Source organism: Chelonoidis abingdonii, chromosome 7, assembly GCF_003597395.2.
Source record: "Chelonoidis abingdonii isolate Lonesome George chromosome 7, CheloAbing_2.0, whole genome shotgun sequence".
NCBI classification, from domain to species: Eukaryota; Metazoa; Chordata; order Testudines; family Testudinidae; genus Chelonoidis; species Chelonoidis abingdonii.
Window position 1 is genome coordinate 22,394,066 of NC_133775.1, and position 22,382 is coordinate 22,416,447.

The window sequence follows — 22,382 nt, forward strand, 5'->3', positions numbered from 1 at the left end:
ATTACAATTCGAATTAGTGCAGTGTGGACGGAAATCGAATTAAGGCCTCATCAGGAGCTATCCCACAGATCACCTACTGACCAACTCTGGACAGCACCAAACTCCTATGCACTGGCCAGGTAAACAGGAAAAGACCGTGGACGGTTAGAATCAGTTTCCTGTCTTGTCCACTGTGGGCGCTGAGCAGACAGTTATCCACGCTGCACGGACCCTTAAAAAATCAGTCTCCTGAGAATAGACAAAAAGAGCTCCAAAGCATGGACCACAGAAGAGCTTTTGGATGCTCTCTGGAGTTGCCTCCAAAACATGGCAGGTTCTATGCAGAGCTGACGCATGAATATTTTGAGAGGGGGCTATGGCTACCAGTAGCCGCCCATACCTTAATCGTGGATTCAGATGACCTGATTTAGTTTCAACTGGTGGCTGATGGGATTCTGCAGAGGGGGAAGAATCACACCCAAACTTCCCTCCACCCAGAGTTGAAAGTATCTTGTCTCCTGATTGGTCCTCTGGTCAGGTGTTTAGTTCCCTGTTTGTTAACCCTTTCCAGGTGAAAGAGACATTAACCCTTAACAATCTGTTTATGACAAGCTGTAACCCTAATGACTTGAGACTTGTAGAAGTGAGGATAGTATGAGGCGAGTGGAAAAGAACTGTGTGAGAAGTTGTCACAACCTTGCACTAATAACCAAATATGTAGACTGGCGCCTTCCAGAAGTGAGAAAAATAAGATAGCAGGATGGCCTATGTGTAAACAAAATGCAGTTGCTGCTTATTATTGTCTGTATTATTGCTTGTTATTGTCTATAACAAAAGTATAAATGCTTGCTGTAATTGTTTACCTGTTGAGAGCCTGTCCGGGACTGGGGCGACCCTGTGTCCTAGGGCACTCCTTCCCTCTATTGCAATTGCTGGAGAAATAATAAAGTATTTGATTTTGCTGCACCCAAACAAAAAAGCGAGAACTGAGTTTTTCTCCAACAGCACCATTCAAGGATCTAACTACATCAGCCACACCATCAGGGGCTCATTCCCCTGCACATCTACCAATGTGATATATGCCATCATGTGCCAGCAATGCCTCTCTGCCATGTACATTGGCCAAACCGGACAGTCTCTATGCAAAAGAATAAATGGACACAAATCTGACATCAGGAATTATAACATTCAAAAACCAGTCATAGAACACTTCAATCTCCCTGGTCACTCAATAACAGACCTAAAAGTGGCAATTCAACAACAACAAAAAAAACACCTTAAAAACAGCCTCCAATGTGAAACTGCAGAACTGGAATTAATTTGCAAACTGGACACCATCACATTAGGTCAGAATAAAGACTGGGAGTGGTTGGGTCACTACAAAACCTAAACCTAATTTCCCCCTACTGTTACTCACACCTTCTTGTCAACTGTTTGAAATGGGCCACTCTCATTACCACTACAAAAAGGTTATTTTTCCTCCCATGGTATCCTACTGTTAATTGAATTGTCACATTAGGCTGACCTCATACTTGGTAAGGCAACTCCCATCTTTTCATGTATTTAAATCTGCTCCTATATTTTCCACTCTATGCAGCTGATGAAGTGGGTTCTAGCCCTCAAAAGCTTATGCCCAAATAAATTTGTTAATCTCTAAGGTGCCTTGTTGTTTTTGCTGATGCAGACTAACACGACTACCACTCTGAAACCATTCAAGGTAGAGTGGCCTGTTAACTCCTCTGCAGTTCTGGGAAAAAAGACAAGGTTAGTGGGTTACAGATTGTTTTAATAAGCCATAAATCCTTCTCTGGTCAGTCCATGATTTTTAGTTTCTAGCAGAACAATGAATTTCAAGTCCTAGGCTCACCTTTTGAAAGTGTTGTGTAGGTTCCCTTTGGGGATGAGGACTGATAGGTCAGACGTAGAGTGATCGCTTTGTGAAAAGTGTTCACCTGCAGGGGATACAGTATTTTTGTCTTTTATCATTTTCCTGTGTGAGTTCATTTGAGAGCACAGCGATTGTCTTCTCCCGTGAATGGTTCCTTACAATATATGTGCTAACGATTTATCCTAAACATTCTGATCCACCTTGCATTTTGCTGTGCCGCTGTGAGTAACTTTCCCAGACCTGAAGAGTAGCTCTGTGTGGCTTGAAATTTGTCTCTCTCAGCAACAGACATTGGTCCAATAAAAGATATTACCTCACCCACCTTGTCTCTCTAATATCCTGGAACTGTCATGGCTACAACTCCACTGCATATCCCTAATGAATCAAAGGTAAAATATATTTTTGAAAACTAATATGGATCAAAGCAAATGTAAACAATGTGGCTCAATTCTGTGCTACAGCTGAGGTGCACATGGCCCAGCGCAGACGTGGAGCTGTGTTGTGCTCCCCAAATCCTGGGGCTACCTAATCTCTCATGTAAATTAGAGCAGCTTCAGGGCTGTTTTATTTTATGCCAACGGGCCCCAAGAATTGCCTCATTGGCCATGGAACACTGGGGCATAGGGATTGCACAGCCCTTTTTCTCAGAATGGACCCCTGCATCAAGGACTGGGACTGCTGATAACTGGTGGTGTAAGAGCTGAAACAGCCAACCAGGGCTTCTCCTAGGCAATGCTTTGCACTGTTGAAGCAGTAAAACAAAATAATTCATAATGATCTTGGCAGTTCTCAACAGAAACTGTGTGAGGTAGAGCCCTGGTGCTACAAATCCAGGGTCAGACAACAGTCTTATTGAAGTCTGGGAGTTTTGATTGCATCCTGACTTCAGGATTGAGCCTGTAGATAGTAGAACAAAGGGGAAATGAATTCCAGGCAAAAAAAGTTGCTCTTGAACCTAAAAATGAAAGAGCTAGGAAATGTTTGGAAATGATCTTTCCCCCAGATTCCAGGCACAAACTTTCTAGAGCAACAGTACTCAGCCTGATTGATCTCTGGAGTTCTGTGTGACCATTCATAGACTTTATATGTCTCTCTTCCCCAATTTGAATAAAGTGGGGCAGGACATCCTTCAAACAAAATGGCAGTTGCAAGGGGGGAATTGGCCCACTGGGAAATTATGAGAATACAGAAACACAAATGTTCTCACGGGGAGGCACACAGATGTGGGTAGAGATGACAAGATAGACTCTTTACTCATTTGAGATTGGGCAGGCACATCAGGAAATGCACTTTGTTCTTTCCTCCCTTCTTTATATACATCTTTCTCTTTCTTTCCCTCCCTCCCTCCTCTCTTTCAAATGAAGTACTGAACTGGAGAGACTCAGACTGCTCTCCTTAGTTAAAGCCAATTTTCTTGTATATACTTTATGTGCTTATTTATAGCCTTTTTGACTGTCCTAGTAATTTTTATTCACTTTCACTAGCATGCTGTAACCACATTTTGTAATACAAATCACACAAACACTCTGTTTTGTACTTGGAGTCTGGCTACAGGATTGTTATTTACCACCTTCCACTACCTAGTGCATAAGGCAATGTGACAGTGTTATTAATAAAAGAGATAAAATAGTAAGATTGCTGGAGAAGGTGTGTTATGAATGGACCATCTGGGTTTGTCTGCCACAAGAAAATCCGTTCAGTTATTAAATGGCCCTAGTAATCAGGCAAAGGGCTAATCCTGCCTTTTATCAGTGCAGTCCACTGTACTGGTCACTGGGGCAGGATTTGTGGAAGCTTCTCTGCTTTCTCATGCATATAGATTTTAAGGGCAAAGGGTAGATATGGGCTGATGGGACCACAGTTATCTGAATCTACCATTGCCCCCTGTAAAACAGCACGAACTACTGGACTGCAGCAGTGGCTGTGGAGCAGCTCCACCGCTACCTTGTGGTCTGGGAAGGGGTGTGGGAGTATGGGGGAGCAGTCCATAGCAAAACAATCTCCGCTGTCTAGGCTTGGTGCAGAGCAGAGGATTTAGGACAAACTAAACAGCCAAAAGACTATGATGCTATTTGGTGTACAGCCAATTTTAATGAGCTGCACTTCAGAGACAGGCAGCATAGTCTGGAAAGTTTAAAACCTCTATTAACAAACATTTGTCTCAAACTGACATGCTTTCATGGCACTGAATAATCAATCAATCTACATTTAAAAGATGTCAGAGACTTTGATAGCACTGTAATGATTAGAAACCAATTGTCTTTGGTCAACTTTGTCAGCACAGATCTTTAGAACAAGGTAAAGAAAAATAAGGCATGAGAACAAGCAAGAGATTATAGTTGTTCACCAAAATATTTAGAAAGATGTGCTTCTGCAGCGACATTATGCACTACTTTATTCAATACAGTAGGTGGCATATTAATAACAAACTTCCAGTGTATTACTCTGGGAAATTTTAGCTGTTATCTTTTATGAAATATGGGGGAAATATTTTAAAAAATATACTGTGTCAAATCTATTTGCAAAAAGACAAAATTGTCTGTCCTCATGTGTGACCCTGCTGGGTTTTGACAAGCAAAAATACTTAAAACATACACCCGATATAAAACATAAGGTTGGCAAGATGTATCAGAATCATGCAATGTGTCTTTCATTTACATTGTTTACATCTAAACAACAAGCATTTTGCTTCATGTACCACTGCTTTGATTTCAGTTAAGGTAAAGAACCTGGGAAGGTCTCTCCAACATAATATGAGCAGAGCAATGGTAAACAATTGAGGTCTCAGCAGAATATTTAAATATAAAATGCTTATTCATATTTGCTTTCTATAGCAGGCAAGATACTTAAACACTGGAGAGAGAGAAAGAGGCCATATCAGACAACTGATAAGAGTTTGCCATGAAAAACAAAAGAGCCTTGTTGCCACTGGTCAAACTTTAAGGGACCTAGCCTGTGAGGTCACAATGTAAAGCCAGTCAAAGCCACTCCAGAAGTGATCAACACCTTCCAGAATTAGGCCCTAAATCCATGATGTCTTGCACTGTCAGTTGCATTTCCCTTTGTGAAATGGGCACTTTGTGTACTGCTCCACTATCGTTCAGTTGTGTATGTGACACTAATCTACAAAGGGCATTTGTTCTTGGATACACTGATACAACCCTGTTAATGTCAGTGGGGTTGCATCGTGTAACCAAGAACAGAATTTGGCCCTTGAGGCTTAATTCATGCCTGTGTACCTCAAAGGGATATTTGTGTATAAATAATAGCAGCAGCACTCAGTAGAATATAAAACTTACTTTCAGGGATTAAAAACAATAGGACAAAAATTCATTGTTATTGAAGCTTTCCATCCAATCTGGTATTCTGTCACTTACTACAGAGCATCGATTTACTGTCTGGAGACCAGTCCATATCTCACTGAAGACATGGATGCCTTTCCATGTACTTTAACAAAAACTAGATTGGACTCCCAGGTCACCAGGAAAGGCAATGCTATGGAATCTCTCATTAATATTAAAATGATTATTGATGTTATTGTAGCATCAGGAGGTCTCAGGATTTGGAGCCCCATTGTACTAGTTGATGGGACAATCCCTGCTTTTATTCCGTATCTGGCTCCATGCAGGTGCAGTGGTCCATCTACACAGAGCCATCTGCAGAATTAGGGCAGAAGAGTCCTCTCTATATCAAATAGGATAAAATCCTGATCCCATTAAAGTCAATGGCAAAAAACTGATTGACTTTAATGGGACCAGGATTTGACCCATAATCTCTAGACTGCCCTTCAGGGGATGTTCATAATACAATTGTTAACAAACCACCCTCACCTCTCACTAATATTTTGGAACTAATAAGATGAGTACCATTTTTGATTGCTCTTTCATGCTTTTAATATTGCCTTCTTTACTTATAGTATTTATATGCCATCCACCTATACTAAGGTCTTAGAGGCAGGATCCATTTTTTATCATGTCTTTAAAACACTTTATTGGTCCTCTACAAATGCGTTATACTAACAATTTCAAATTGATGAATTATCAATTCAGAGTGTAATGTGCTTCCATCAGATGATATCAGACTATCACAAGATTTGTATTGTTGTAACTGAGCATACATTAATTTAAACCGGAAAACAATCTGTCTCTGTGCTTTTTTAAAAAAAGCAAAGAAAAAAAGAGAGCACCAGGGCTTGATAGGTTTCTTGCGGAAACAAGAAATAGAGAGCATAACAGTATGAATGTGAAAATAAGCAAATTCCATAAACCATTAAAATAAGGCTTATTTGTTCATAATTTGCTAAAAAAATAAGTACCTTCTGTGACTGTAATGGAAAGCAGTTTTAAAAATGCATCGTAACATTTTAACTGCATTGGTCTTCCAATGTTTTTTTTCCAATTTTCAAGCGTGACAGACATTCAGTAATAGACTCTCTCTAACAGATGCTTAGAGGAGTACTCACATGTCACTCAATCTGACATGGTTTTGGAGAAAAGATATGTTCTTCAGCATGTGATCATTATAAAAGATTATCAATTGCATGAGAGTTTATAATTATATTAAAAGAATAGTTCAAGCCTTCTGAGAGCACATAAGACACAATTAAAAATAGATACTATAGTTAATAGTGTAAACATCCATTTATTTTAACAGTTTAGTGTGCAAATAATCTATGCACAGATTGGATATTTTCACATAAAATCTGTTTTTTGGAGTCAGATATTTTCAATGCCCAAAAATGTATTTGATTTTGTCCCATTGATGACATATTTCTGTTTTTTCTAAAATGTTGACTGGGAGCCTCTTTGTGTAAACAGTGTGTAAAATTGTCTTATCCATGGAAGGAAATTTTTTTTTTGTCCATTTCACAGATACCTGTGCATACACCATTTACACATTGCACCCAAACTACATAGAACTTCAACAGAAAATGTGCATGGCACGTGAAAATGGTCTGCTTTTTGTCATTATATTTCATGTTTCTTTTATTACATTCTCTAATTAAGCTCTCTGCTGCTCTGACTGACAACAGCCTCTCAACCAATTTCTGTGGTGATACACATGCATCATTTTCTCCAGCAAATTTCACCTGTCAAACTGCTGTCTTAGCTGTAGTATTCCTGCTCAAAAAATAAATAAGAACTCATGATGCACTTGAATCTACCATTCTGCCAGCAAAATCCAGACATTTATTTGGCCACAATTTAGCTGACATTTACAATACAGATTAGGATTTGCTTTTACAGCCGCTGGAGACCTAGCTTGGCCTTTAAAATTATTCCCCCTAAAAAGATGTAAGGCAAAATAGCATATCATGATACAAGAGAAATATCATATCCAACAAAGAAATAGCCCCCAAATATGCAGAAGAACAGTTTAAAAGACATGGATCATCAACAAGAATTGCACTAATCATACACCTTCAAAACATTAAGCCAAATCTCCTTAAAATGTATGAGTTATTTAATTTAAAAGTATTTTGTGGTTACTAATATCTCACAAGTGAGTGTACCAGCCAACCATATTCAGGGGTGCAGAGGTTTTCAAATTTTAAAAATTGTGTTGGGGGGTTCACATAGTTATACATGTTATTATTTTAAATAAAGAGGAGCTAGTTTGGAAAAATCACCACCTCTACCAGTTATATAGGTCCTAACCATGCATAGTGTTCACCAGCCTATGAACTACAGCAAGGATACTTAGTTAACATTGCTAGGAACTGGTACGTTAAAGTGTATCTTCTAGAACTGACCTCTATATGGAGCTGATCCAGAATGATACTGTGCACCATACAGGGATTCAGCACCTTGAAGGATTGGGCCCTTTCCGTGTACCCAAAAAGTGGACTAAAAAAAAGAAATGTCTCTTGCACAGGAAAGAAATTCTGCCAGGTTTAATAGGTCAGCTAACATGCTAGTTTCTACCAGATTAGATGCTCAAGTACAAATCCAACCTTGTGATCTCATGCCCCTCTCAAAGACATGTTACATGATCTTTACAGGACAAACAGTGAAACTGAATGGAGGGATAGGTTAAAAACTTCATTCCTATTGCATTGCTCACAGACATATTTGCTTTTTCATTTTGGGCAGTATAGCTATTCTGCAAAATGTGATGGTTTCCATGCTATTTTTGTATCAAAACATGCAAAAATTCTCATCTTCATTGGAAAAGTGACCCATCTTCAGACGTATTCATAAACCTGGCAAATTTCTCAGCAAAATGGGTTCATTTTGTATGCATAATCAAAAGCAAACTCCCTCACATTTTCAGTAATGTAGCTTTTCCTCAAATACTGTGCACCTCTCTAGTCTAAAGGAATTAAGAGCTCTCTGGTCCAGGCATCCAAGGTTCCACCACAAAATGCACACTGCCACTTTTCCTTTCTGTTTATAAAGCACATTTATGGTGTAAAGCTCCTGGCTGTTATATGACTAGGTTATACCAGTCCCATTATACTGTTCTTCAGCTATTCATTGTTTGCTTTCTCTCTCTTTTATTATTACTCTTCCTTGTTTTCTGAGCCCTACATCTCTCAAGGAATGGACTGAAGAATTTTTCTGAAATGCAGTGGATTTCTCAGGAAAAAAAAAGACTTGCCATTAGTACCTTTTTTTAAGCAATGAACAATGAACTCTGCAAGTCATTATATGGGGCTACTTAGTCCTCTTTCCTCTTGGTAACTTGGTGTCTCTAGCAAACACAAAAGGCTTTTCTAGAATTCAGATCTGACAGTTTAGGTGAGCAGGTGGCAGCAGTTCTAATGATGACATGTCTGAGATTTCAGAGAAACAAGACTGAAGAGGTTGTATGGAAGTAGCTGTTCTATGCTCTCATTTCACTGAAAGAATATAAAACTCACAACAGGGAAAGCAGAAGACATATACTTTTAACCTCTGAAAGGCATTAAGATGAAATGTAGCTGGGCATTCTTTAAAAGTGCAAATAATTGTTTTTCAACTGATAAAATTCGAACAACTTCTAATTTCAAAGATCTGTGCAATGAAAAAAGGTTCTTTTTCTAACACAATGGATATAATTACAAAGATTCATGAAAGAGTTACTTCAGGAATAAATTTGTCTGATCAAAAATATTTAATGTGTAAGTTCAGCTAACCTAGAAAAAGAAAAGGTGAGACTTTAGCGAGATCTTATATCTCATTTTAAAAAGCTTGGCTGGAAAAGGAATAACCATTTATATGGCCACCTTAAACAAGACACAATTAGCCCTTTCCATGCTAACCCTCCACTGCACTGGTTATGCTACATGTTATCTCCGGTCCACAGAAACTAATGGAATGCTAGATCATGTTATAGTCTATCTAATCTCTCTCTCTCTAAGGGTATGGCTACACTGGCACTTTACAGCGCTGCAACTTTCGCGCTCAGGGGTGTGAAAAAACACCCCCCTGAGCGCTGCAAGATACAGAGCTGTAAAGCCTCAGTGTAATCAGTGCTGCAGTGCTGGGAGAGCAGCTCCCAGTGCTGCAAGCTACACCCGTAGAGGATGTGGTTTACGTGCAGCGCTGGGAGAGCTCTCTCCCAGCGCTGGCGCTGCGACCACACTCGCACTTCAAAGCACTGCCATGGCAGCGCTTTGAAATTTCAAGTGTAGCCATACCCTTAGTATGTTTGTCACCATGGTATCAGACCACTTAGATCCTGGAAAAGCTTAGATATTCAGCAGCACAGCTGGGGCATTCTACTTGGATACATCAGGAATGTTTAAGAAGCATTTAAACATTTATGGTTACTTTTCCGTTCTCACTCAAGATCTCTCATTTGTCAATTCATCAGAACAAATTCTGCCCTGAAAATAGTGGGATGTACAGCAGAGCAGAATTCAGCCTCTTAATCCTAGAAAGGGGAAGATCAGGTTGGTATGAACTGTCAGTTTGTAACTTGCTCATTGAAATGACTCACCCTTCTCTAACCAATCTATTTGAATGGGTGATCTTTTCTTTTTGTACTATGTCTGCTTGCATATAAATTAAATGTCTTTGACTAAATAATATTTATTTTTTTGCATTCCATCTAGAAACATAAATGAGGACAATGTATTCACCCACATTACAGTAGGAGAAAATACATTAATAATAGATTCAAAGAAATGAAAATAATTCCAAAAGGGATTGAGCCTAAAACTTTCTATACTGACCTTATCTGCAAGGCTACAAATTTGGGCCATAGTTTTGCACATACGCAACACTAAGGAAACACTTACCATACCTAAGCCTGATTCTGATTTCACTCACACTGGCATAAAATTAGGAGTAATTCCACTGAAGTGACTTGAGCTATGCCACTGTAAAACTGGTGTGACGTTAGAATCAGACCTCACTGCATTTTCAGTGTAGTTCCGGCACCAGGAGGCATTTGCCAAAACTTTGGCAGGCCAGAACACAGGTGGATGGCCACTTCTTCCTAATTTATTGAAGATGGGATGTGCAAGCGACAAAGGCAATCATATCAAGGAGCTCTAGGAAGAGTGGCTAGTTTTCAGCACTTAGTGGAGTCCTTTGCTACTCTGACACACCTCCCCATTCCCACCACAGAAAGCGGAATAATAAGTACAGTATGCCGTTTTCACAGTTAACTTACTCTACCTCTAAGGTGCAGTAACCCACTGCACAGCTCTACAGCTTCATTGGCAAGCTTGCATAAATGACGGGGCAGAGAGGGGGAATCAAGAGGGAAGGTGCGTCTGCCAGTTCTGCACTGCCTGATGGGATGGTCCGGGGGCTCACTGTGCCATTTCATGGAGGCTCAGGTAGGTAGATTGAGCACCAGGCCGGTGGAGGCAGAGTCACAATTATTCTCCCACTGCCTCATATGGCTTTGTAAATTTCAGGAGACTGCTGCTTACAATCCAGGATGCAAGAGCAATGTTACGTCTCCATTTTACTGTTGGTTTGGCTGTGATTTTTCCACATCATTTAAAATGTAGTTCTTGTTTTTGTATTAAATTCAATTGTGCCAACATCACATACATAAAAATTCATTCTGACAGGTGTCTTATTTATGAAGCAATGTATGGCCACAAAGGAGAGGAATTCTTGGTCTTCATTTTCTCCTCACTAGATAGTTGAAGAAAACTCCTCAGTAAACGTTTCTGCTTTTCATTAAATCATAATTATAAAAAGCCCACAGAGTTCAAATAAAGTGCAATCCCCATTCATCTCAAGCCTGGAACACAGAGTCTCACAAAAAAGCTGATTTATGGCCCACTCCTGAAAGATACTGTTTGCCCTCACCTGCCACTGAGAGGTCATGGTGCTCAACACCAAACAGGTGAGGGCTCTGTACCTCAGAGCATCAAGTTCATAGTATCACACTCTCCATACTGAAGGCAAGTTTTTCCAAAAATCCTCTGAAGTTTATTTTTCTAGTGAACCAGGAACACTTGACTGAATCTGGACCTGTTCATGGTCCAGATTCATACAAAGGGCCAATGGAGCTGCACTAGTTTACATCAGAGAATTTGGTCCAAAATTGCTATAGTTCTCCTTGGTTCAACATGAAGCTGGGTGATGTTCAGCACTTTCCACTGAGCTTGGGTCAAACTCTGAACTTAAAGCAAAATTTTGGAGATTGAGGTTGCAGAACTGGCCCACGGAGTGAAATCAAAGAACTAGTCAATAGAATCGAGTGAAGTGAAGCTATCATACTTCAAGGTTAGATTCAGGTAGACTGTTCTGGAATTGTTCAGCCCTGAATTGACCAAAGTGTGATCAGGCTGGCATATGAGATGGATGATCACAGCTGCCTGGGCTGCTGGAGATGAAAGATTGTTTTCTTGGCCATTGCTACCATCTGGCTGTCCAGGAGCAGTGGGGACCCTGAGAAGGAAAAAGGAGCAGACACCCTATACTGGGAGACCAGACATTAGCTTTGGCCACTCTACGTCAAACAGCATCACCTCCCTGTTAGCTGATGTCATCTAGGTCTCTATCTCTGCCAGAAACTGGAAGATAAGGGAAACATTTCTGTCAGGGGTGGTGAAGAGCTTATTATCATCAATCTATGGATGATGTTTAGCCTGTGCCACTGCACGGTTCTCTAGACCGAGCCCTGGAGGACTCCATAGCCAAGAGACTCTATGAAATAATGCAATTAATTAAATGAAGCACTTTTAGAAATCCTTGGGTGAAAGTGTGATGGCTGCCATCTTGAATACATACTGGAAATTATATGAGGCACCTTCAAACCTAAAAGCATGAACTGGTACAGCTTAAGCTAAAGTTGGGGACTGTAACAGAGGGGGACCTGTAACACACATTCAGCAGAGGGTTATTAAAGCCCTCTATATGCCTCAAGTGCTCACCACCAGTGCCTCACCAAATAGTTACACTGAGGCAATGCATGAGGGGAAGGTGGAATCCTGTTTCATACCTACTATGAGCCCTAAGATTAAAATAGCCCTTTCAGCTCTGAGATGTCTCCACTGCAGGGGGAATCCAGAAGGACCAAGGTGGCAACGGCATCCATACCCTGCATGCTGGTGCACTTGAGCAGCTCCCAATTCTTATACCCCCTAAAAACAAAACTGTACCAGTGTCAGAGCCAGTCTATGGAAGTATGGGCTCAATTTGTCCTTAAATGTATCTCATATTATTCATTATGGTTTTTATTAATGATGGAAGCTTTGTATCCATTGGGCACCACAGTTTTTCCTACATTTTCTTTCAGGGACCCAGAAATCAAAAAAAACTTCAAACAATTGTGTATTATTCAATCAGTTCATTGCAACATTTTACAGTGCTGTTGGGGTTTAAAACAAAGGTAGTCTGAAATGCGATTGTCTTTCAATTTTCTATGATATCAGGGATGTGCAGAGAGGTGAGGTGGGAGTTTATCTTGGATATGATTTTTTAAAGGTCCATTTTTCTGGAAAACTAGGTTAGTGTCAATCATATTAAGCCTAAATAATTTAGAAATCACTTACAGCTGATATCCCTTCAATTTAAGTGATATCCAAGAGGGACTCTAGCCAAAAGATTCCGGGGTAATCTATGCAAATGTCAGTGTGATTAGAAAGATCTCTTTAAAGTTAAAACTGCCCACTTAGTCTCTGACCTCCTCACCAACCTCTCCCACCATTTCCTTCACTTTTTTTTAAACTTGTATGTACATGGCCTTATCTGGCACTTCCCATGCTATTTCTAGAAACAGCTATTTTTAGAGTAATTATTACTGACAAATCTTTAAAGAATCTTTCTGCATGGGGCTAAGTTACTCCCTTGCTCCCTGAGGCTAAGTATCCGCATCCTGACAGAGTTCCGCCTACCTCTTCATGTCCACAGGGCCTAGGAACCTGGATCTCTTGGCCCAGCACTGCAGGCCACCAGAACAGATAATTGCTTAGCCAGGTAATGGTGACTGACAATTTCATCTTTAAGCTATTTATCAGTTTGCTCTCTGCATGGCAGGTGTCGCAAGAACATGACAAATCCTGTCAGTGAAACAAAAGAATCTTGTGACAGCATTCAATTGAATTTTTTCACCCAGCACTCACCACATTAACACTATGCTAAAGCAACTTCATTCATTGGTCAGAAAAATCCCAATGAAATCCTGACAAAGTATATGACATTTTTGTTTTTACACCCTAAAATGCACCTGATCTCCCTTCTTTAGAATAACCTGACTTAGTTCAGAATAACCTGACTTAGTTCATTAAGAATCCTTTTATTTGTTGCAGGCAAATAAGCTAACCATGGGTCATTCTGTTAACACAGGTGAGTCTCTTACGCTATGAGTAATTCATAATGCAGAAGTTTTTTTAATACAATGCCAAAGTTAAAATGACACATGCCAGAGGGAAGAAGTCACAATTCCTCTCTATATTTTCATTATTTATAATCAGTGACAACACACACACACACACACACACGCACTTACGTACAGTCTGCACTTCTCATGCACGTTGCCTACCCATGGTGACATTCTCCTGCCCTCCAACCTTAAGAGTGCTCTACAATATTGTTTCTGTATAAAGAACACCCATTGATATGCAGTTACTTTTGGCCTTTATTTTGTGTTAAGAAAACAATACAAGGAACAAACGTAAGGACTCTAGGAGGGAGCACAGTGTGTATGCTTCCTGTCTCTGAACACAAAATGGCAGTGGACTCTGTAGCATGAAGTGTGACATCTCTATCTAAAATTGCATAGAAAACATGTCATAACAGATAGAATCTGCATACCCTGCAACTCGTAGCATATTTTTAATAGCCTCAGAACATGGCATAATGTCATGGCTCCAGGGACTGAGTCGGAGGGAAAAATGCAGTTGTGCTCGTCTAAATTCCCCTTACAAATGAAGATAGTCCACTCCTGATGCTGTCGCATGTGGGGAAAGCTTCTCTCAGGATTTGCAGGCTTGTAAGGCTGCTCTGGTCCCCTAGAATCCTCCATGGTCCCACTTTCTCCAAGCAAAATGATTTGTGGGAAATAAGTCAACTTCTTGGACTTCCCTGCATTTTCTTTGTCTCTCCTATAGGTATCTCCACAGGAGGAGGTAGTCTGAACGTCAAAAACATAAATTAAAAGCCTTTTAAAGAGGAGGATCTTTCGTCAAAATTGCTGATTAACTGAACACTGGAGATATATGGGGTAAGAGGCAGATTGAGTAAAATGTTATTAAAGAGCAGCAACTGAACATAAAAGCCTTTTAAAGAGAAGGCATCTTCTCTTTTAGCAGGGTTTTCTATATTCTGTTTTCAGGTAGGCATGTTCATCATCCACTGAAGTCAAGCATATGTATCTGAGAGCGAAGTCTGGCCAGTTTGTGTTTGTTTTATATCACTAGACTAGTGTGTCTGTTGCTTCTATTGATTCCTTTGTGCTTTGCCTCAGTACTGTTCTCTCTTGAGTTTTACTCTTTCCCCTCTTTCCCACCTACTTTAATGCTTTCCTTTTTCTTGATCAGTACCTTTTTCTGTTTCTCTCTTTTTCAAACTATTGGCATACCAAGCACATTGACTTCCATCTAGTCAGATTTGTCCTGCAGCACTTAGTGAGGTGGTAGTTTGCCAGTACAGGTCATGTACTGTTATAAGATTGAAGGAATGCAATGAAAGTCTGTCTGGGTTCCTTTGCCACTCTGAACTCTGGGGTACAGATGTGGGGACCCGCATGAAAGACCCCCATATCTTATATTCCACCAGCTTAAATTAAAAACTTCCCAAGGCACAAATTCCTTTCCTTGTCCTTGGACAATATTGTGCTACCACCAAGTGATTTAAACAAATTTTCAGGGAGGAGCCACCTGGAGCCCTATCCCCCCCAAAATATCCCCCCCCCCCAAGCCTGTTCACCTCTTTTCCTGGGGAGGCTTGAGAATAATATACCAACCACATAGGTTAACAAGATAAGCATAGACCAGACCCTTGGGTTTTTAGGACACTAAAAACCAATCAAGTTCTTAAAACAAGAACTTTATAATAATGAAAAATAAAAAAGCACTTCTGTAAAATCAGGATGGAAGGTAATTTTACAGGGTAATAAAAAGATTTAAAACACAGAGTATTTCACCGTAGGCTCAACTTCAAAGTTACAAAACAGGAATAAACCTTCTTGGCCTAGGGAAAATTCACAAGTTAAAACAAAAGATAATCTAATGCATTTCCTTGCTATTACTTACAATTTCTGTAATTTTATATGTATCATTTCAGTAGGAGCTGGATTACCTGCTTGGTCTCTTTGTCTCAAGAGGGAACACACACAAGAGAAGAAACAAATCCCCCCCCCTCCAGATTTGAAAGTATCTTCTTTCTCCATTGGTCCTCCTGGTCAGGTGCAACTAGGTTAATTGAACTGATTAACCCCTTGCAGGTAAGTGATTCTGCACCTCTGGCCAAGAGGGATTTTATATTACTGCATATATAAAGGTTGTTACCCTTCCCTTTATATTTATGACAAAGTCACATTAGAAAAATTGGATGGGGACACACATTGTTCTTTAGAGTCCACTATGGATCCTTAGGCACATTATTTCTCTATACCATGCTCTAGTCATTCTGTTTCTTGATAATAAACATGTATCTTCACAGTGTGATAATACTAGATATTTTCACAGAAGTCTTCCTTCTGAAATGGCATAAAATTAGGAGTTAGTGTTTAGTAGCTTTATCCTGTACTCTGCACATCTAAGCCTCTCATTGAAGTCAATACAATACCTATGTCTTTTCAGCATTCCACATATTTTTGCATATACGAGTGAGATCTAGCTCTTTAAGGTAGCAATGTTACCATTTAACATATTGTGCTTAATCAAGTTTCCATTTTATTATTATGCATCATCTCTTACACATGCACATGTAACCCTTCTGCCAAGCAGTTAACAGCAGCAAAAAAGGTTGGGTTTAATATATCTAGGGTCCTTCTTGACAATTAACTAAACTGTCTCGAGTCCATCCCAGAAGCCTGGGAAAGCTATACATACCCTCCCCAGGTGCCCTAAACAAGCACAGTTTCTCCACTCATAAGCACTCAGTATGTGTACAAATTGGGGAATCCTTATGATGAGAAAGGGATCAGTCACAAATTTGGGAAACAAAGCAACAGATTATACATGCAAATAAAGAGTAAAGTATGCCCCTTTCTAATAACTTTGACAGTAATCTGTCTAACTCTCTTTCCATCCACTGGTAAGAATGTCCCATAGCAGCCCCTTGTACCACTTCACTCACTCATCAAACTCACTCATGGTTGGGATCAGCAAGTAGTAATAATCCAAGTGTTGTTTTGCAGGTCTGTCTCCAGGCCTTTGGGAGCTGCTTGCCCACCTACAAGTGCCACCATTTAAGTCATCTTAGTGATTCAGCTTTATTAAAGCACTAGATAGACAGGCCCTCACCACAATTCATCCGTTTCTGCTGCTGACCTCTGTGTTCTCTCATAGTGAAGTCCTCAGTCTGTGTCATCTTTCACAGCAAAGTCCTTAATCTGCATTGTCTTTTGCAGCAAAGTCCCCATAGGAGGAGAGCCAAGAGAATTTAGAAAAACAACGAGGAGTCTAGTGGCACCTTAAAGACTAACAGATTTATTTGGGCATAAACTTTCGTGGGTAAAAACCCCACTTCAGATGCATGGAGTGAAAATTACAGATACAGGCAAATATACTGGCACATGAAGAGAAGGGAGTTACCTTACAAGTGGAGAACCATTGTTAATATTTTAGAACCTTTGAGCAGAGTCCTGGCTGCTTGGAAATTAACTTTTTATCACAGAGTCAGAACTTTCCCCTCTCTGAGCTTCTCTAGGAGCCCGCTAAGTCCCCAAAACCAAGATCATGTATGGTTATAGTTACTACCCAAGTGCCACTAGAGAAGTTATGGGTAGGTAGTCTATCAAATTAAGTGTTCTATGGTAGCACTATTCCCTTGTCACCAACAGAGGCAGTGAAGAGCTCTTTGCCCTCTGTGGCTTCTTGGCAAGACAAGAGTTGGGTGGTCAGGACAAATAGTTGAAGCAGTGGTGAAAAGCCAGGAACCAGAGCTAAGGGTTAGAGCTAGGGTCAAGAGTCCCTGTTGAAGTGGTACAGATCAAGTGCACTATATAACAGGAGTATACATCAGCTACAGTGCTGAGGTTAATGCACTGCAGTTTGCCCCTTGAGCCACGTACAGTACAAACAGGGTTTACCAATAGTTATTTCTCCCCCTTCTTCCCTCCCCCCACTTTTTTTAACCTTTAAGAAAAATATTTCCTTGTGGTTAAAATTTGGTTAGTGGAAACTTTATTATCTGTCCATTATGTTTGGTCACTTAATATGATTTGATATCAGAGATGGAACATGAGCCAGTCCCCTGTATCTGACTCCCCCTTCCAAAAAAAAAGAGCTTGGGAGAATAGATTTAATAGATTTTAAGGCCGGACAAGACCACTATGCTCATTAAGCCTGAGCCCCTGTGTAACATATGCCATAGAATTTCCCTGTGATTCCTACATCAAATCCAACAAGTTGTGGTTCAGCTAGAGCAGATCTTTTAGAATGACTTCCAGTCTCGATTTAAAGATCTCCAAGTGCCAGAAAGTTTACCACTCCCCTGATAATCTGGTTTAATGGCTAATTGCCATCTCTGTTAGAACAGTGCACATTTTTTCAAACTTGAATTTTGCTGACTTCAACTTCCAGCTATTGATTTTGTTATACCTTTGTTCTTCATTGGATTCAAATGTGCCTTCAAACTGATACTCTGGATCAAAAGATCCTTGATCTTTGGAGAACTTTTGATCTGATTCAGACTTTTCAGCTGTGCCCTGTTTCTGATTTGTGTATTTCCCTGGAGGAAAGGCAATGTTCTATAGTTGAAGTAAGACTAAAGAGTACTCCTAAGGGTTAATATCTACCCTTAATATCAGTCCAGACCCACTGACTTCAATGAGTTTGCTCAGGTGTCAGTGAGAGCACAATCTGGCAACAACAGAAATCACAAGGTGTTATGGTTTGGTTGTCTAGCATGGACAGAAACCAAAAAACAAAACAGAAAATAGAAGGGCACTAAAGCTGTTGGATCGGGAAACACAATCTGGTGAATTCAGATTTTTGTGGCAGTCGTTGCCAGGGAATTGATGCCTCTTTAAATTGCCTGGTAACACACCCAAGCATGAAAAGAACCTCCACATATATGGGGAAAGATTCTTATTGATTCACCATGTATGGAGTCCTAGAATTTTTCAAGCCACAGGCATCATTGAAAATGAGCTAGGTGCCCCTGGTAGCAGTACAGAGAGGGCTAGTAGAGAAAACGCTGATTTAAGGAAACTGGAAACAGCAGATATTGAATTTAAAAAAAATCAAAGAAAAAAAGGTAACAGAGACTGTAGTGCTCACACTCTTCCTTCCCATCTGTTCCTTTCTTTGCTGTTCTGCATCAACTTGCTCACTTTCCTCCTCCTGTCTCTGTCTGCCCTTGCTCATTTTCTTTTTTCAGCTATTCTTCCCATTCCTAGCTTCTTGTCTCTGTTTTTCCTCCCAATTGTTTTAAATTATGAAAATTAGGTCCTCAAATCATTCCTCATTGGAATGAAATCTCAGTGCATTGAACTTTCCCAATAAAACAGAACACTGATTGCAGCTGTGCCAATCACTTATGGCACTGAGATTGTTACTCCATTTTGTGCTGCACAGTCTTCAAAGAGGGGAGGCAATATGAGAAGCCAGAAATGGCCCCTCTTAGACTTACATGGAACTTTGTTAGAGCTGATGACCAGGGATCCTAGTTTTCTGTGATAAAAAAACCCAAAATTTTCCAATTAAGAATAATAAAAATCTGCATTTTTCTGCAATTAAAATAAAATTAAAATTTCCCTAGCCACAAAATATATGGATATCACATGAACAGAATGTTTTATTGATAGATTTACATTTTAAAGCAAGTTCAAAGCCTACTACTGCCATCAATCATGATAATAAAATAAAATCAATAGACTGATCCAGTCACAGTGCATTGTTTTACTGTTGTCGATGGCTCAGCTGTTTCAGCCTCTTGTTTTCATTTCTTTTCATTCAGTTTACATCTAGTGCCTTCCATGTCTTCTACAATTGTCTGCCATCGAATGTAATCTACGGCCTTACTGCATATGGTACACAACAGCACATTGCCATCAATGTGAAATGTGTCCTTGACAAACTCTGCGACACGGTCTTCAGGGGGGATTTTTAAAGTTTTCAGCAGCTTTTCATACTTAAATTACTCACAACAGGAGGCTGAAGTGAAATTTGAGATGTGTTAAAACATGGATTCCTATATGCCATTGAGTAACCTCTATACACTGGAAGCAGTTTATCAGAGTATGTTTAGCTACGTAACTTTAAAGTGCATTCAAAAATCAACCACAAGAAAAGGAAGTTGGGCACATTGAATAAGTGACAATGGTATTTTCAGTAAAATGTAGTTAGTAGTTAATATGTTTTTATTTTTTCACAAAATGTAAGAACTAAAGATTCTCTGTAAAAACACAAATTCTGCATTTTTACGTGGGAAATGGATTTCTAGGCTCTCTGCTGGTGACTCATGCAGCCTCTGGCATTATGTACGCCTGGCATCACCCAGGCATTATCAACATCCTTTGTCACCACACACACTGACAGAATCCTGGGGAAAATTACCTCTGGCAACACTATCCTGCCCATCTCTAACACAATTCAGCTGGAGCCATTCATGGAGAAAAAGAGGCACTGTCTGGATCAAAGCAAGGAGGAGAAAAAAAGTGGTGGGGAGAAAGGGGAGGAGGAGGTCAAATCAAGTCACTGGGACCAGGATTTAGCCCACTCTGTTGGTGTGCTCATGTTCTGTGCATTATTCATCATGGATATAGTTGGCCAATTTTTAAGTCAAGATTGGAGGTTTTTCTAAAAACCTGTTCTAGGAATTATTTGGGGGAAATTCTATGGCCTGTGTTATACAGATGTTCAGCCTACATGATCACAATGCTCCCTTCTGGCCTTGGAATCTATGAAACAGGAGTGTGATTCAGCAGGTCCAAGAGGCAGAAGTGTTGTCCTGTGTAATGCCAGCTAAAGTCTATGAGGGAATTAGCAGTCTTACTGGATGCCAGTTCCAAATAGGGACTGCTGAACTTTCCATGCCCAGAAGAACTGGTATCATCTGGTATCCAGTGTTTTATGCACAGGAGCAGCGCCAGGGTTTTTGGCGCCCTAGGCGCAGGGCTGGCTCTAGCCATTTTGCCGCCCCAAGCATGGCAGCACTCCACAGGGGGCGCTCTACCGCTTGCCGGTCCCACCGAAGCCATGGGAGCAGTGGACCCTCCGCAGGGCGGGAGGTCCACTGGAGCTGCCTCCCGCCCTCCCGGCAACCAGCAGAGCTCTCCTCGCGGCATGCCATGGGGGCCTGAAGCTGGCCCTGCCTAGGTCCTTTCCGCGCTCCTGGTCAGCGGCTATTCTGCGGGGGGGGGGTCCTTCCGCACTCCCAGTCTTCGGGGCACTTCAGCAGCGGATCCCAGAGTAAGTGAAGGACCCGCCACAGAATTGCCGCCGAAGACCCGGAGCGCGGAAGGACCCCCCGCCGCCAAACTGCCACCAAGAATGGCAAAATGCCGCACCCCCAAATCCTGGTGCCCTAGGCGACCGCCTAGGTCGCCTAAATGGAAGCGCTGGCCCTAATTATGCAGGCCAGAATAGTGCTTTTTGTGGACTGCATGGTACAGCACCAATCATTGCTATTTATCTGCACAACTGCATTTTTTTTGTTGATGGGCAAACCTTAAAAAGGTTTTGAAATTTGTAGCAGCTCCTGGTCTCAGGTGTGGCTGCAAAGCCACATCAAAAATGGGCTTAGCTTGAGACATGAGGAGTGGAATTTCTGCGTAGTGTAAGGTTGACCTTTTTGTGGGGACTGCACTGGTCAGGTGCAGGTTCCACTGTGGGGCAAGGATTGAAAGCAACTTAGGCTGCTGCAACTTCTGTCAGGGCAGATTTTTCTACCACCAGCAGTCCTTTGCACTGATTTTGGTGACATAAGCCAGCATAACCTAGGGCTATACAGAGCCTCTTGGCTATCAGAGCACTTTTCCAAGTTCTGCAGGAGAATTTTGTGTAGCCTTAGTAGCTAAACAAAGTGATTATTTAGTAAGTGAATAAAGAAAGACCTATTAAAAGCGTTATGAATACCTGCAATACATCTCATTTTATGTCCATTATCCCTTACACATGTTAAAGTTGGATGAACTTCTTTGTTTTGTATAACTTGATTGTGCAAAGATGTGAATGCAGATAACTGACCAGTAGGTGTCATCGTTGTGCTATTAAAAGCTATTTACAGAGACTGTCTACATTTCATTTTGAATGGACCATAAATAGTCACTTTGAAATATACTGAGATGTAAAATAGCAGGTGCAGCAAATCTGTGGTGAGGATACATTTAATGGGTGAAGGATTCAATATTCCATCTACTGAGAAAACAACTGTATATAAAAACTCCATCCGTAGCTTTTTTGTGTATTACAGGCTTTTTTCTATTTAAAAACAGAAGAATTTATTTAAAAATACCAATATCCTTGTTGTAGAAGATGGTTTTATACAATTAAGAGGCAAAATGGATTAAAACCATTGACAAAAAATGTAAATATTTGAGTAATTTTAGGTTCCATCTGCATAAATTCAGAATGGGGTAACAAACGCTTTATAGTTCTCCTAGCTCCAATCTCTATTATAAAATTCCAACCGATAATTACATGGGGTTTTTTGTGACACTTCTATTTCCCCCATTGTTCTTCCCCAGGTGTCCCTACATTTCCTCCACTCAAGATCTCCCCTGGAGCCCATCAGTCAAGTGGTATTATACTGACACCCATCACCACAGAATCTGAGCACCTGTTCAGCGTCCATCAACACAGTTCTGTGTTGGCCGTAGTGGTTTACACAAGAACAATGCAATTCACTCCATTTCCTTCAGTGGATAACCAGTCTGGACCTGGGTTCTGCCTCAGTTGTATACTATGGATTTCCAAAAAATTAGATTAATCTATGAATTAAAGGTCTGATTG

General features: G+C 40.5%; 1 protein-coding gene across 1 annotated transcript in view; it reads right to left on the reverse strand.

Moving 5' to 3' along the window:
• Positions 1-22,382, reverse strand: part of NEGR1 (neuronal growth regulator 1) — a 727,443-nt gene that overhangs the window by 18,706 nt on the left and 686,355 nt on the right. The gene's annotated exons all lie outside the window — the stretch shown is intronic.